Source organism: Limulus polyphemus, unplaced genomic scaffold (assembly GCF_000517525.1).
Source record: "Limulus polyphemus unplaced genomic scaffold, Limulus_polyphemus-2.1.2 Scaffold1168, whole genome shotgun sequence".
NCBI lineage: Eukaryota > Metazoa > Arthropoda > Merostomata > Xiphosura > Limulidae > Limulus > Limulus polyphemus.
In genome coordinates this window covers 149,395-149,774 of record NW_013666778.1, presented here as the reverse complement: position 1 = coordinate 149,774, position 380 = coordinate 149,395, and positions in this window count along the sequence as shown.

Below are 380 nucleotides of genomic sequence, written 5' to 3'. Positions count from 1 at the left end.
TGGCATTCCATAAGTTAAAGAACATGCTAGGAAGTTCGTCTATCCTTAGAATGAAATATTGTGACCAGTGGTTTCAGAATATGAGCAAACCCAGCCACTCATCTTTTCGTTCACATTCTGAAACTACAGGTCACAGTATTTCATTTAACAATTTTTCCATCATCACCACAGGATCTCCAGACCTTGACCTCTACATTAAAGAAAGTCTACTCATAGTTAAAGACTGCCCGACCCTTAAAGACTCACAAAACTCTTTAGATCTATAATTGTTCTAAATTTTCACACTTAATTAATTCCGCTGTTGTGTAATATATATATTGTTACGACAGCGGAAGTCACGCGACGCTGAGAGCATGCGCGCTGAAGTTTCTAGAAGCGAC